The sequence below is a fragment of the Gracilinanus agilis genome, chromosome 5, assembly GCF_016433145.1.
Source record: "Gracilinanus agilis isolate LMUSP501 chromosome 5, AgileGrace, whole genome shotgun sequence".
NCBI classification, from domain to species: Eukaryota; Metazoa; Chordata; class Mammalia; order Didelphimorphia; family Didelphidae; genus Gracilinanus; species Gracilinanus agilis.
This window is the reverse complement of record NC_058134.1, coordinates 251,032,481-251,048,735: the sequence shown is the minus strand read 5'-3', so window position 1 is coordinate 251,048,735 and position 16,255 is coordinate 251,032,481. Positions and strand designations below refer to the sequence as shown.

At 36.3% G+C, this 16,255-nt stretch overlaps 1 protein-coding gene across 1 annotated transcript in view; it reads left to right on the top strand.

The window, feature by feature from the left end:
* The window catches only part of TMTC2 (transmembrane O-mannosyltransferase targeting cadherins 2), a 539,622-nt gene that overhangs the window by 184,060 nt on the left and 339,307 nt on the right, over positions 1-16,255 (top strand). The gene's annotated exons all lie outside the window — the stretch shown is intronic.

The window sequence follows — 16,255 nt, the reverse complement described above, 5'->3', positions numbered from 1 at the left end:
ACATTATTTTCATAAGGTATTTTTGAACTTGTTATTTAAGTACATCAAGTTGTTCCTTAGTCAAGAGAAAGGGGAAAATCAATAAATGCAGAAAACTTCTTGATAAAATTCTTTTGTTTCCAAATAACTGTAGTAATTTAACCTGTAGTGACCAAAACAAAGGGGACTAGGGAAGAGAATCAACTAAAACATGGTAGTTTTGTTAAATCTTGTTATGCTTTACTTGGAAAAACATCAGGAAATTTTGCTAGCAAATTTAAGAGATTGGCTGCTGGCAAGGAAGGAGTATAGAATTTATCAAGTGCTGGTCTTCTACATACAAATTCAGTATCGCGTACTTACTCCTCTTTTCTCTCCTCTCCTCTCCTCTCCTCTCCTCTCCTCTCCTCTCCTCTCCTCTCCTCTCCTCTCCTCTCCTCTCCTCTCCTCTCCTCATGTCTCTCCTCTCCTCTCCTCATGTCTCTCCTCTCCTCTCCTCATGTCTCTCCTCTCTTCTTCTCACGTCTCTCCTCTTCTTGATTAGGGGCTCAGACAGAGAAGAGAATGATACCACCAGTACCATCTTTTACTTGATGACAACACTAGTATCATGACATTAATATTCTTGACTCTGATAACATTGGTTTTATTATTACTCACCCCTCTAATGCTAACTATTCCTCCTTACCATCACTGACTTAGGAGAATCCTACATATCTTGTCAATCTACTATTTATAACATACTCGATGTTCAATAATCCTATCAATATACTAAACTTTTTCCAGTGTTTATTTATTTTTGTTATTATTTCTTATTTGTTTTTTAAAGTTAAATGTCAAAGTGAAGCAAGCATACTCTGACCTCATAGCACAAATCTCTCTCACAAAGCCACTGGGGCAATTGTGTTCTGTGTTTTATTCCTTCAGTAGAAGATAAGTTCCTTAAGGGCAGGCATTTTTTATTTTAATTTTTTGAAATCTATGCTCCTCAGTACCAAGCACAGTGCTTTGCACTTAGACAGGACTTAATGAATGCTTGTTAAAAGGCATTGGATTGGAGCGCTATTAATCCCGGGGCGGTTGTAGCTGAGTGTAGCATAAAGAACCAGACTCTTGTACTTTGAACATTCAACATTTGGTGGTTGGAATGTACTCTATCCCGTCCTGATCCTGTTCAGCATGTGGAGTCCATTAAGCAATATAGGAGCTCAGGTCTCCCATTTAATGTGCTAACACTGCATCTGTTTCAACCCTGATGATAACACCTGGATCAGTTTAGAACTTGTGCCGAGGTTTAAGATGTGGTGTCATTAATTTCTAAAACAACTGTTGATCTTTATAAGTGTGAACCCCTTGGTCTTCCACATTCCAGATGAATCCATCACCATTTGAACACGCGTATACCTGTGTGCTTATAGAAAAGGAAATAAAAAACATGTGCCTTCCACATTAAGGGCTTTCCTTTCATTTTAATTCTCCTGAAGAGTGGCAATGAGAAGGACTCTTTATTATTATTATTATTATTATGATTCTTTGGGGGAAGGAAAGAGGTGCCTTTATGGTATAGGATCCTGACCTTTATCAAATTTTCATCTAAAATGAGTTGTTGATTGATGATTTCCCCCTTCTGCTTTTTAAAAACACATGCACATATACGGACAGTTCAATCCATTTGTGATGCCATGAGTAATACGATGCGTTCTCTTGGGAAACCTGGAATAGGCAGGCATTAAAAATTGAAGAAAGTGGATTCTGTTGCTGAGACAGCCAGCCTTATCTCTTTGACTGGCTGGAAGTTAAAGTGCCAATGTTTCTGGAGCTTTGAAAAATTACTTTCCCTAGTGACCTACACTACCTTTTAGAGACAGCACCATTTGGAGTTCCTTTTTTACAGTGGTTAATGTCCTTGGAGAGTTATAGCACTCTTATATTCCATCTCATCTCTACAGCATGCACCCAGAAAGCATTAAAAGTACTAATGTAGCATTTCAGGCTGCCCAGATCTGATACACTTCTGTACTCAATGTTTAATGTTACTTTCTCGGTGCTTAAATCAGTGTAATCTTACTTCAGTGACCCTGACATGAAGTGTGGCATTATCTTTCTCCTTCCCTTTCTCCCCAAGCTAGTCAACTATTTGGTTGTTACACTGATTTAGATGAGAAGTCCTTCTGGATTTTTGTTTTGTGTTTCTTTTTGGCCATTTGGTGAAGTCTACAGACCTTGTCATAAAATCCTGTTTTCAAACATATCAAATCAAATTTATAGGATTACAAAGGAAATCAAATTCTATTGAAATAGTTATCAAACTATTAAAAGGAAAGTTCAGAGACCCTAGGTTAAGAAACCATCCACTGGAATATGATTCCAAGATGGCAGACCATTTGTGACCAATTTAATTTCATCTACTTACATCAAGAATATAAAAACACAGATGATTTTTTTAATCACTGCCATTTGTTTTTATTTACAAAGGCACAGAATGCTAAACATATATTATTTTTCATATCAAGACAAAATGGAAGCACTTGTGAGCTTTGCTAGCCAAGTGTGAGAATGTGGCAGAAAGAAGGCTACTTCCTAACCCAGAGTCCATTCCATATTTTATATAGAACTTTTTTTTTGGTTTGTAGCCAAATAGGCTTATTTGCAGAGCCTACTATATCTCTAGTCTGGCCCCATCACCTTGAGTGCTGCCTCTTGTCTCTGTTTGCTGTATATTTTGTTGCTCTCTCTAATTTCCAGGTATCTCCCTTTGTTATTTGAAATTCTTCTTCCATTTGTATGTGGTCATTCCCACTTTAGATTAATGATATCATAACTTACAAGGGATATTGTTGTCATTCATTCACTGCATATTCTAAGCAATAGATTTGTATTGCAATGAATTCTTTTATTGGTGGATTGGGTGGAATCCCTGTAGTGAATGTATCAAAGGACATTGGCTATATTTGCATGGAATGGGCTGGTGTGGATGGATTTTGATCTGAGAGAACAACCAAATCTTTGACAAAAATAGATCCTTTTGAGGGACCCCTTCTGAGGCAAAGATTAGTTAATGGATTTATCTTAATCTTTTTGGGGCACAAAGAAGGCAACATAGGCAATAGGAAATAAGGAAATAGGCTGGGTCTATGGCAGTTGGATTTGAATCTGCCAATGAACTTGACTTCAGTTGCTGGAAAAAATTCTAGATCCTATTATCAAAGAGATGGTTTGTATACACCTAGAAAAGCAAGGCAATGATCACAACTTTAATGGATTAATTAAATAACAGGTCATGTCAGATTAATCTCATTTCCTTTTCAGACAGGGTTATTAACTGATAGATAAGGGAATGCTTTAGATATTGTTTAGGCATTTGAAAAAATGTCTTTCATGTTTTTCTTATGGGCAGAATGGAGGGATATGGGCTAGACTAGAGATGTGAAACCATGGCCCTCAAAACAGCAGATTAAAATGTAATTGGGAAATATTAACAAAATAAATAAATTATATTGCAAAGCAAGATAATATTAATTTGTGGCTTTCTAAATCAATACCCAGCCAGCAGGGCTAGACTGTATTAATTAATAGTAACTTGAACCTGTTTGAATGCCTGGGTCCAAAGAATGGTACAATGCTAACTTGGCCCTCTGCTATTTAACTTTCTTATCAGTGACTTAAATCAGCGATTCTTAACAGGGTGGTCTGGGGGACATCTAGAGGAGACCCTGAAACTTCAAGGTCAAAACTGTTTTCAAAATAATGTTGGTATTTTAATTTTGAAAGTGAATTTTGATAGATATAATCAATTTCAACAATATGGAAGGGTCCTCAGTAATTTTTAAGAATATAAAGGGCTCCTGAAAAACAAGGGTTTTTAATTTTTTGCATTATGATCTCTTTTGTCATTTGATGAAGCCTACAAACTACTTTTCAGAATAATGCTTCTCAACATAGAATTACCAAAAACCCACTTATATTGATATTATTAAAAATTTTTAGAGTTTAAAAATGCTAGGTTGAAAATGCTTGGTAGACTTGGTACATATTATTTTAAACTGGAAAGATAGAAATGGGATATGGATAGGGACTCTGTGCTTTCTCTAGCTACAGAAAACTCCTGGATGAGGAAACTCCTTCTGCCCAAATATATACTTGAATATTAATCAATTTGAAGTCATCCTTGAGTGTAAAAAAAAAAAACAAACTCCTTCCTAAGTGTTAGATACAGATCAATAGCGATTTGTCTAAAAAAGATGAAAGGTTTCTTATGGACTCATAAACTCAATATAGATCAGTGATGTGATATTGAAGCCAAAAATACTCATGCAAACCTTGGTTGCATTAAGAGACTCATGGTATCCCGAAAAAGGGAGGTGAGAATCCCATGTTATTTGGTTATGAACAGGCCACATATGGAATATTGCATCCAGTTATGAGTGCCATTTTTTAAGAAAGATATTTACAAGATGGAGAATACTGAAAGGAGGGTAGCAAAAGATGGTGAAGGGCCTCCAACTCATGCCATATAAATAGTAATCAAGAAACTGAGATGTTTACATGGGAAATAGAAGACATAGTAGGGGCACGATAAGTATCTTTATTTTCAGAAAGAATGTACAAAAAAGAGATTCGATTTGTGCTACTTGGTGCATTTGGGCAGAATCAAGGACCATGGTGAAAAATTGCAAAGGGACAGATTTAAGGTGGTTGGGGAAAAATATCTCCATAACAATTAGAATTATCCCAAATCAAGTGAACTTCTTAGGAGTTTGTGGGTTCCCACTCACCGGAGGTCTTTATCATCAAACAAATAATAGACAGCTATATCTTGGAGTTGGATAGTACTCTTTCTATGAAGCTCTTCTCAAAAGCCAGCCTGATTTTAGATAACATCTAAAAAATGAAATAGTGTTGAGGGAGGTTTTATGGAAAAGAGACAAACAATGGGTTAATTTATTACAGGGTTTTATAACTTTGGTCAAAGAATGGAGAAACATCATAGAACCTTATTACATTTGAATTGGTAAAATAGATTTGTCTTTTTTCCTCTCCTCAGCACTAGGATAAGAGACCTCTGGCTTTTCATGACAAATTAGAAAGTTGCTGGTGGTTTGAGGACCAAATGTTTCAGTACTCCACATAAGTTCATCTGTGTTAGTTTTAAATTAGAGCATTTTCCTCAAACCAGATCTGTTTTTCATCAGCGTCAGTAGATTGCTGTGTTCAGAAGAACTTTCTGATTTAGCTCTGAGGTTGATTTTATTGTAGAGATGTCTGCGTACCCTGTCATCACAAGCCATTCTGGTGAAACTTCCCATGTTCTGTGTGTGTTGCAGCAATATGTTCAAAGTTTGATCTTTCTCAGATGTGTGTGTATGTATACATATATAAAATGAAATCTGTATTTCAGAGCACAAACGGGATATGGGCAGGCCAAATTGTTGATGGTTATGGTTTTTGTTAGGCTTAATAGTCTAAAATTCCAGATTACTTATTAGCTTGTATAGTAACATTTCTTAATTTAAAAAATTAATATGTTTTACCTAAATATATAATCTCCCTTCATATCCAGAAAACTATTTTCCATCAAATTAGAGATAAAAACAAAAGCAAGTTTGCAAAGTTAACCCAAATATCAACTAAGTCAGATCACATGTATAATGCTCTATACTCACAGTTCCCTACCTCTTCATAGAAGAGAGCAAGGTGGATTTTCTCATACCTTATTTATCCTGAAGATTGATCCAATTTGAAGTTATATTTTTCTTGTTCTCATTTACCTTGTTGTAACCATGATATAGGTATGTCTGTGTATGTTTTTCATGTTTCTACATTATTCATCTTGTATCAGTTCATGTGTCATCTCATGAATGTCCATTTTCTCCATATCGATTCATCATTTCTCCTAGTGAAGTATTATTATTTTTTAATTCATGGATCATAATTTTTTAAATCATTTCCTAGGTGATGGGCATGTACTTTGATCCTAAGGATTGTATTTTCACAGGATTGCTGAAGTCTTCTCTTACTTCACATTTTCTAGAATCCTTTTAGTTAAAAAAATATTTTACGAAAAAGCAATTGGAGTGAAGTAAGAATTTGAATTATTTTGCTTCTTGAGGGTAAGACTACAAATTTGAAAATACCAACAACAGTTAACATAGTTTGATGTTCTATGAATTGTCTTAATATTCTCCCTCTTTCCCTTCTCTTCCTCTCTGTCTCTGTCTCTGTCTTTGTCTTTCTCCCTCTCATTCTCTCTTTCTTATTCTCTTATTCTCTCTCTCTCTCATTCTCTGTCTGTCTGTCTCTGTCTCTGTCTCTGTCTCTCTCACACGCACACACTCACTCTATTGAAGTTGTAGTTGGAAGTTTATCATGTAGAGTAATAGAGGCACCTTTGCAAAGTGTGTGAATTTTAGGTATGTTGACATATTTCTCTGCACATGTTTTACTGAGCCCTCCATTGTGGCGCCATCTGCCTGGCTATTTATGTTTCCTCAACAGGACCAACTGTATGGTGTCTGGTAAAAGGAGCCAGACTACTTTGCAGTTCAACCCCTGGAGAGTCCTTTTGTTAAGTCTGATATTCTTTGAGAGACTGTCCTATTGTGTAAGCTGAGAATCTGATCTATCTGGAGCCCAATCTTTATTCATACTATTAATTTAATTCAATTCTAGAAGAATTAATTTAGTGATTAATGTGTGATTATTAAGTGATTATTAGACTAGGCACAGGGGATACAAAGACAATGACTATATGCTCTCTGCCTCAAGGTACTTATTGTCTACTGGAGACTTAATTTTTATTTGAAAAATTTCACAGAATACATCAACAGATAGTATATGTTAGTGTTTAGAAAGCTGGTTTGAAAATCAGGAAATCTAGTTTCAAGTTCTGCCTCTGGCATATTTTAGCTTTGCATTCTGGGGTAAGTTACTTTACCTTTCATTGCTTCCAGGTACTATTGAAGGCTATAAGTTACCAAGCAGGCACAGTATAGATCAATGGAGGAAATTCCCTCATTAGGAGATCCTTATACTAATGAATCATAGATCCCATGCTCCCCCTTCCCACCCATACACAAAAGAAAACATCTTAATAACTTTATAATAGTTTTCATTATGCCCATTTTAGAGATGATAAATCCAAGGCTCAGAATGATCAAGTGATTTATGCATAATCACACAGCTATGGTCACAGGCACGATATAAGCCCATGTCTTCCTTATTTGAAGTCAAGTATTTTTTTCTTCCCATAAACACAAATTTCATAAATCATGTCGCATTTGTCAATGCAGCAGGTTCTGTGACATCCCAAAAATATCAACAGGAATACTCTTTGTGAGCTGTGATCATCTCAGTACCTATGGAAAACTAAAGTAGGGAAATAGGGAAAACATTTCTACATGAAGAAGGCAGGGGTACATTATAAATATGTACCTAAAAATAGCTTGTTGTTTTTTTGTTTGATTGAACTGGAGGCATGAATCCAATGTAGGTGATTTGTTTGAGACCCAATTCCAGGGAGAGACAGGACTTAGCTGAACAGGTAACTCACATCTCTGAAGAATTTGGCAGGAGCACTACTTATCCTATTCCACACTTGCTATTTTCGGAGGTTGCCTGGTTTTTTCCTTTTAAATTTCATGTTCAGGAAATGCTCAGATTCACAACTCTTCTTGGAATTTCAGCCTGTAGTTGTGGTGAAGAGAATCTTTTCGCACTTAATGTTATGCATTCCAAGTATGACCCATTCTTTAGGATATGTCACTTCCTATAGTAAACCATTTCCTATGACCTCTCTTGGGAAAACGATTATGTATTTGAGCTCATCTGCCTTTGAATTCATTCAACAAGTCTATGTGAGCTGGTAATTCCTTTACTTGAGGATACCATACTACATACTACAGAAATAATCCTTGCCTTGTGCTGCCTCCATACCAAATTTTTCTTTGACTGTGTAACCCATGCAGCACCTAGGAGAGCACCAGGTAACAATTATGGCCTTTCTTTTTCCTCAAATGCTAATCATTCCACTGAATTTCTGATAAAGCACTGCCTTTTCAGTATATTAGTTGTCTTCTAGACTACCTCTGGAAGTGAAAATATGACTTGTTGCTCCTGGTGTCTAAATTCATCTATGGAAAGCCAAATATTTTTTTGTGCCCATTTTATTTGGAACTGAGTTATTTAATCACAGGAGAGAAAAACACGATGGTGAGCCTTACAATATTAAGTAGACATATTGATAAATAGAGTCATTATACAACTACGTTGCAAATACTAATATAGGTGTCAAAGCAATGACAAAAATGTTGAGTAGTTTATCAAAGGCTGGTGGGGGAAGAGAGAGAGAAAGAGGAGAGAGAGAGAGAGAAAGAGAGGAGGGGGGGAGAGAAGGAGAAATAAACGAGCTTATATACATATATGTTTCTATTAAATGATGTCTTCTCTAGTGCAGGGAAGGGAGGTATCTGGGACTTTTAATGTAACAAACAAATAACTAAAAAGTTGAAGTATGGTATATTTCTCATTGATTAATAAAAATAAAATATGAGGATAGGAAATTCTTGATATGATTATGGAATCTAGCTTCAGTCTAACTTTTCCAAACATATTTCTCCCTGCCTTTTACATTCTGTTCCAACCAAATTGACTTTTTAGGTACCTACCTACCTACTTGGTAAAGTAGATCAATCAATACATTAATCAATAAGCATTTCTTTTTTTCTTTTTAAATTTTCAATTTTTAGAAAAAATTTCCATGCTTACATAATTCGTGTTTTTACTTTACCCTTCACCCCTTTCACACCCCAATCCCCCCATAGCTAACTCGCATTTCCACTGGTTTTAACATGTGTTGTCAGTCAAGACTTATTTACATATTATTGATAGTTACATTGGTGTGGTCTTTTCGGTTCGACATCCCCAATCATGTCCCCATCAACCCATGTGTTCAAGCAGTTGTTTTTCTTCTGTGTTTCCTCTCCTGCAATTCTTCCTCTGAATGTAGGTAGCGTTCTTTTCCATAAGTCCCTCAGAATTGTCCTGGGTCATTGCATTGCTGCTAGTACAGAAGTCAATAAGCATTTCTTAAGTGCCTACTGTGTGCCAGACACTATAATCTAGTGGTGAGCTTAGAGTCAGAAAAACTCAAGTTCAAATCCTGCTCCAGATATTTATATATGTTTGACTTAGGAAAGTTAGCTCTTCTTTCCCAATTTCATTTTCTACATCTCTGAAATGGGAATAAATAATAGTACCTCTGATGCTGAGATGTTTCAAAGATCAAATTAGATTATATGTGTAAAGTGTTTTTCACATATTAAAGCACTATGTAAATTCTAGCTTGAGCTTGAAAAATTGAGAGGCATCATACCAAAGTGATACAGTGGTTTCCTCAAATCCAGGAATATCTGTATTTGTTTTGTATCCTTGATTCAGAGTGGTTGTGTGACCTTGAGGAAGTCACTGAACTTTCCAGTGATCTAAGTTAGAGGTGTCAAATATAGGACCCAATGGCAGCAACACTCCCCAGGGCTGGACCAGATTGAAATGTAATGGGGAAATATTTAGCAAAATAAATAAAAATACAAAACAAGTTTCACTTTAAAACTAAGTCAACATGCAGCCCTGAGGGATTTCTATTATGGATTAGTGGCCACTTTTTAAAAAAAAATTTGAATCTGACATGATTGCTCTAACAGTTGTCTGAAGATGATAGCCCAGATGGTAATTCTCTTCCTAATGATTTCATATTATTGGAAATTAGTTTTGTGTATACACATGATATCCCCCTAATAGAATGTAGCCTCCTGGAGGGCAAGGGTTATTTTCTTTTTGTCTTTGTATCCCTAGCAACAAGAGCAGTATGGGGGCACATCAGCCCTTAATAAATGCTTGATGAATGAATGTGTTTGATTGTTGCTTTGAGCACACAAGATAACTGTCACCTAAATCCACTGGCATTTCTCAATTGAATAATTAAAAAATGCCTTTGGTAAATACAATTTGTGATTGGATAAGCTTCTTTGTTAGCTAAAATAACCCACTGCTTAACTGGATTAAAAAGTTAATAATTTTCATTTTCTCTCTGGAATTCTAAGGCTGGCTTGGCAGCAGTAGAAATGATGACGGTAATAACTATACTTAATAATTATGCAACACTTTATCTAGGAAGGTAAAAATGCTTTTTAGACAATCAAACCCAAACCTCATCTGTTCCTGCTCTGATAATTGATCTTCATTTTCTTCCCTGAAAGAGGAGAGAATGGCAAACATCAGTATACTAGATAATGGAATGCTTAAAATTTAATATCATAGACCTACACAAAGTCATGGAAGAAGTCTTCTTTCAATTTTGTTGATAGCGCAAGAAGAGAATATTGACACAATGAGTGACAAAAATACATGCAATTTTTTTAAAGGATGAAATGTTTGGGGAATAAATAGAAAGTTCTATATCTGGCTTAAAAAAAGAATTGAAATACTGCAAAATATTGAAGGCAGGGCTGGACAAAGGTTTGTGTGAAAAATATCTGGGAGTTTTCGTGGACCACATGAGTTAACAGTGGTATGTTGCATCCTCAGAAAACAAAACAAAACAAAATTCACAACAAAATATAAATATCTATTGTCTAGGGTGATTTTAACTGAAATTTCTCTTTCTAACTCTTGCTGCTGTGATGTGTTGGAAATATATAGAAATGCTGAAGATTTATGTGGGTTTATTTTGTGTCCTGCAACTTTGCTAAAGTTGTTGATTATTTCCACTAGCTTTTTAGTTGATTCTCTAGGATTTTTAAGTAGACCATCATATCATCTGCGAAGAGTGACAGCTTAGTCTCCTCATTGCCTACTTTGATACCTTCAATTTCTTTTTCTTCTCTAATTGCTACTGCTAGTGTTTCTAATACAATGTTAAATAGTAGAGGTGATAATGGGCACCCTTGCTTCACTCCTGATCTTATTGGGAAGACTTCTAATTTATTCCTATTGCAGATGATGCTTGCTGATGGTTTTAGATATATACTGTTTATTATTTTTAGGAAAGGCCCTCCTATTCCATTACTTTCTAATATTTTCAATAGGAATGAGTGTTGTAAAATATAAATAACTAAGGATCTTATAACCATCTCAAGCTGGAGCGAACCTTACAGGTTATCTAGTACAACCTGTCCTCATTCAGTTGTTTTTCAGTCATGTCCAATTCTTAGTGACTCATTTGGACTTTTCTTGACAGAGATTCTAGAATTCTAGAATGTAGTATGCCATCTTCTTCTCCAGCTCATTTTAAAGATGAGAGACTGAAACAAAATTAAGTGACTTGCTCAGGGTTACACAGCTAGAAAGTGTCTGAGGTCATATTTGAATTCAGAACCCCCCACTTCTCAATCTACTTAGCCACCTAGCTGCCTCCAACCAATATCCTTCTGCTTTACTACTCTCTATTTCAATGGTGAATAAACTCCTCTAGAGGAACACGTTTTCATTATCTAGAAATTCTAGAAGCAGCAACTTAATTTCTGTGGAAACATACTAATGTAGGAATTCTAGTTGGAAGGACTTTTGGTATCCCTCTCAGACCACATCAGATTTATTTCTATTTTCCTCTCTCTTCATAGAAGGATACCTTGATTAAAAGTCACCTAACACTGATACCTTGTAGTGGCATGAAGGTGACCCGCAGTTCCAAAAGGTTTTCCAGCAGTGAGTAACCATTGGTAGGCTCCATTAAGCTGGAAAGGCTTTGAGCCAAGTCATACAGCCTTAGCTAAGTTTGGAGAGGCTTCTCACCATATTGACTTCAGCCTCTCTTAAAAATTTCTTCTTCGAGGAGCTACAAACTGTTTTGAGGGCATACCCACACTGATAACCAAAGGTCTAGAGATGGAAGAACATAGAGTCAGTCTCTCTAATCTAATTCCTTCCTGGTACAGATAAGTGAATCAAGACCCAGAGAAATGAAAGAACATCTCAAAGGTCACATAGGACCTAAGTCCAGTGCTCTTCCTACAGTGCCTAATAGAGTTAAATGCCCTAATCCACAGGTAGTAAATAGTAGAGATGTATTTGGAGTCCATGTCATCTCAATCTGAAGGCAGTGTTCTTTCCAATGCTTTGCTCTGTTTTTCCTATCAAAGACTCTCCCAGTTCATCATAGAGCTGATACTTGAAACCTTGCCAGTGTGTTTGGGTCTGCAAAAAGTATGTGCTTCATTTTAAGAATAAAACTTTGAAAGTCTGAAAATTTTCTGTCTTTTTTTCCACTCTGAGCTATGGTTCTTCATTACGTGCTGGTTTGACTATAAAGACCAATATAAATGCTTTTAGCATTGAGCCTTACACACAGGTAGTCAAGATGGCAGAGCAGGGTTTTTTCACACCATTGATCAGTTTTGCAATAGATTTGGCCTTTGGTGACATATTCTAAAAGGGGAAAAAAATAACAAGGGGCAGGAGAAATGGAAGACCAAAAATGAGCAAATCTAAGAAAAGGTTATGTCCTCCTTAAAGATTTTGGGTGATAAGAATTAAAAACAAAAACCAAAAAAAGACTCTGGAGACCAATTCTTTTTGTTTCAAGTGACAGTCTCTAAGTCTTTATTTCCTCCAGAGTGCTGTGGCTAGAATGGTTTATTTTCACATAATTTTCTTCCATTCTTTCCATAGTTTCTAGAGAGTAAAGGTCCCTCTTTTATACTTAGCTTGACTTATTGAATGATCAACATTAAGTCACAGAAATAAATCCAGGAATGAAATGAATATTTAAATTCATTTTTTGCTTGTCTTCCCCTCACCCACCTAAGAGTGTGATGGCATCCTTCTTTATTATAATTTTGGACTGGTTTATAACACCAGGAGATTTTCCCCTTATATTTATTTGAAATATAGAAAAGGACAAAGTGCAGTGGTAGAATGCTTGCCTCAGAGCCTATGATTTCTGAATTCCAGTCATTTCTCTAATATAGTGACTTGGTGATCTTGGGCAAGTCATTTAAACTCTCAGAGTTATTGCTGTTCATTGTATCTGAATCTTCATGAACCGAAGGGGTTTTCTTGGCCAGTATACAAGAATGGTTTGATAGATACTTCTCCAGCTCATTTTACACATGAGGAAACTAAGGCAAACAGGTTAAATGCCTTGCCCTGGTCACATAGTAAATATCTGAGGCCAGATTTGAACTCAGGTCTTCCTGGACCTCTTATCTTCTGTCCCACCTAGCTGTCCTCTCAAGTACCTATAACAAATGTTGAAAACTAAATTGCAGAGGAGTGCCATTTTGCTTAAGTAGAAGAATTTTCATCACTGGAAATTCCCGACATCAATGAAATTCCAGGTCCAGTTTGGTCCAGACTTGATAAGACAATATGTTTATGCCATTCAAGATGTTTTGCCTATATATTTTTTAAGTTCTATCAACATAATTGTTTAAATGAGCCTGAAATTCCTTTCATCATGGGTATATATTTATTCTTTAATATGATGTTTAAACTCTGATCAGCATATTTTCTTGGGCATAATAGTATGAATTGACTACAAGCCTGACTGAGCAGTTCATCTTTTCCTTCTGCTTCTTGTATGTTGAAGTCTGGCCAGGTATAATAAATTTTGTATCATTATTACATTTTTTCCCCTCTCCACCATTTTTAAAAATAGTTTTTATTTCAACAGAAAGATGTTTTCTTGATCTTTGGCACTGGAGATATCTAATATCATTCTTCAGATCATTTTAGTCTTCAAATTATCCTCCACTTATTTGCCAAAGCAATCTTCCTCAAGTACAAGTCCGTCCTAGCCAATACTCTAGTCAGTGCTATATAGTGACTCCCTGTTATTATTAGCAGGCACATACGTTGCTCATTGGATAGAATGTTGGACCTAATCTCAGGAAGACCCAATTTCAAATTGTCCTCAGACACTTACTAGCTGTGTGACTCTGAGCAAGTCATTTAGCCTTCATTTACCTCAGTTTTTTGTCTGTAAAATATGGATAATAATAGTCTCTACTTCCAAGGGATATTATGAAGATAAAATGGGGTCATATTTGTAAGATTCCTTACAAACATTAAAATACTCTATAAATACTGCTCCTGACAGTGATGATGATAAATACATCTAGAATAAAAAAATTGGCATTTTATGATCTTTACACCTTTCTTACTCTACTTTTACAAGCTTACTATTTTTGATTCCCTTTCATGAATTCTTTGGTCCATCCAAGGCATCCATAACTTTGCACTGACCATCCCCCTCCTCAACTCTTGTTTTTTAAATTCTCCGGTTTCCACCAAAATTCTCTAGCACCATCTTGTACATGAAATCATCCTAATGCTTCCAACTAATCATGTCTTCCCTCCATATCATCTTGTATTTATTTCGTATAGGCATGATATATTCTTTCATACCCTTTCCTTTCACCCCCATATCGAATGGGAGTTCCTTGAGGGCAGGGGCTATTTCATCTTTGTCTTTGAATTCCCACTGCCTTGTCTGGTACAAAGTAGATGCTTGATTGATTGATAGTAGTCCTTCCTGATCGATGTCTTGATTGATTTGTAAGAGTTCCAAGTTCTGTGTAGTTCTGTGACCCATTGGGATCACATCTATCTAAGTTCACTCCTGTAAATCAGCAGTTAAAAATATTAAAGTCTTGGAGTCATCTCTTTGCATCTTGGTGCTTGTGATGCTGAGCTAATGCCTGGAAGCACTGTGGTTTCTGGAGAAATGATCTGGTCTTTAGCCATTTTAGAAATGCCAATCCCCTGATGTGTGCCATGCCCCCAAATACCATCGCTGTACTAGGTGAGCTGTCAATCTCTCGGCAGATTGCTTTGTCTTCGAGCTGCCTGCAGCCCTAGCTTCAGATGTGTACATGATGGATATTATGTAGATGTTGTTCCCTGATGTCAGTGATATTCATACTAATGCCTGAATTAATGCTTTGGTGCAAAGGCCAGTGAGGGTTTCATCCTGGTCTTGCCTGAAGATCAGTCGTCTCTGACAATGCTGTTTGGCAGTTTGTCAGTTTCTGTATTTCTTTTAAATTTTAATTATAACCTATCAAGTCTTAAGCGATTACTCCTGGGTTAGACTCTGATGAATGTCATTGCAGGGTGTTTTAATTTAATGGATCCCAAATAACATCTGTTTCTAATGTTTTAAAAGCCAATTTATATGGAAATTCATTTAACACAAAGTCAATACATACAGACTTGTAACTCTTGTATTCTGCAGAGGGAAAAAAAATCAAAACTCAAAGTCAAACTATTAAAATATGGTATGCAGTCAATTAACTTAGTGTTATTCAAAACGTGTTTTCAGCAAGTCTATTGTCCCTTCCCAAAATGCCGCAACCAATTATAAGCATTTAGAATGTTTTAATCCTTTGGAGAAAATTCAGCTGATAGAGGACTTTGAAAAAATAGATAGGATTGGCCCTAGGAAAATGGAATTTACTGTAGAGCACCAATGCCCATTGCTTTATGCCCTGCCACCTTGAACCTGCTTGTCTCCGTGGCCTCATGCTATCCCTCTGTCTTTCAGAATGACTCCTTTTGAAATCTGCAGCCTTATATAGACAGGGGTGGTGAGAAGAGATTTTACAAAGGAATTACGAAATACTTTAACAATATTTATGTTCTGAAGGCTTGTTGATGCTTCTACTCAAACCCTGGCAATGTTCAATAACTGGAGGGTTTCAAAATCCATTCCCTTTCTGTTGTTTTAGGATGCAATTGCTGCATTCATGCCTAAACCCAGTTGGGAAGCAAACAAACTATCTTTGGTTGGGCGCTGTCCATGGTAGGTGTTTGCTAGGGCAATACCTACTGTGTGTGCTGCATTATACATGGTGCTTTAGGAAAACAGGAAAAAGCATTAGACAGTCCTTGTCTTACAGCACCTCCGAGCATAGTTGGGGAGATAAACACATACACTTGTGGAGCATTTGTGTAACTAGGAAAATGTCCAAATAGTGACACAAAGGCAGAAAGAGCTTTAGGAAGGCAGAAGGGAGAGTTCACTGTGGGTTGGAGTGGTCAAAAAAGACAGGTGGTAGAAGTCTAGCCAAATCATCGAAGGATGAAAATAGCTGAAGAGAAAAGTAGTGGGGAGAACTTCCCACCCTGTCCTCCCTATCACCCCACAGTGGTGACATTCTTTCTGTTCTCCCATCCATAAGACTCCTTACTCACCATTGGATTTCTTCCTTTATTCTTTTAATTTTAATCATTTCCCACATTTTTTTGGGGTGGGGGAGAAATTAATAAATCATTCAAAAAA